The sequence below is a fragment of the Triticum dicoccoides genome, chromosome 2B (assembly GCF_002162155.2).
Source record: "Triticum dicoccoides isolate Atlit2015 ecotype Zavitan chromosome 2B, WEW_v2.0, whole genome shotgun sequence".
Taxonomy (NCBI): domain Eukaryota; kingdom Viridiplantae; phylum Streptophyta; class Magnoliopsida; order Poales; family Poaceae; genus Triticum; species Triticum dicoccoides.
The window spans coordinates 111,851,257-111,851,806 of NC_041383.1; positions in this window are offsets into that span (position 1 = coordinate 111,851,257).

The window sequence follows — 550 nt, forward strand, 5'->3', positions numbered from 1 at the left end:
GCGGGCGTGGGATCCAAGTCAGGATTAGTTGCGGAGAGTCAGGCTGTGGGCATGGCTGTGGGCGGCAGATAGGGGAAAATGTTTTCATCAAAAATTACATGCCTGGAAACGATGACACGATGTGTGGTCAGGTCGAAGCATCGATAACCCTTGTGCTCGAGGGGGTAACCAAGGAAAACACATTTAGTGGATCGGGGGTGATAGTTTGTGAGGAGCCGTGGCATAGAGATTGGGAAAACACAGACATCCAAACACGCGAAGGTGATCGTACCAGGGATGGGTGTGAAAGAGAAGAAAGTAGGGCGTGATATGGTTGATGGAGCTAGAAGGGCGTCTGTTGAGGAGATGCGTGGCCGTGTGTAGTGCCTCGACCCAAAACTGGGGGGAAGGTGAGCTTGAAGGAGGAGGGTGCGGACAACGTCGTTGGTCGTACGAAGCATGCGTTCGGCCTTGCCATTCTGGGGTGAAGTGTGAGGGCAGGAAAACGGTAAAAAACGCCATGGGAGGAGGAGAATGAGCGGAGGGCGGTGTTGATAAATCCCCACCCCCC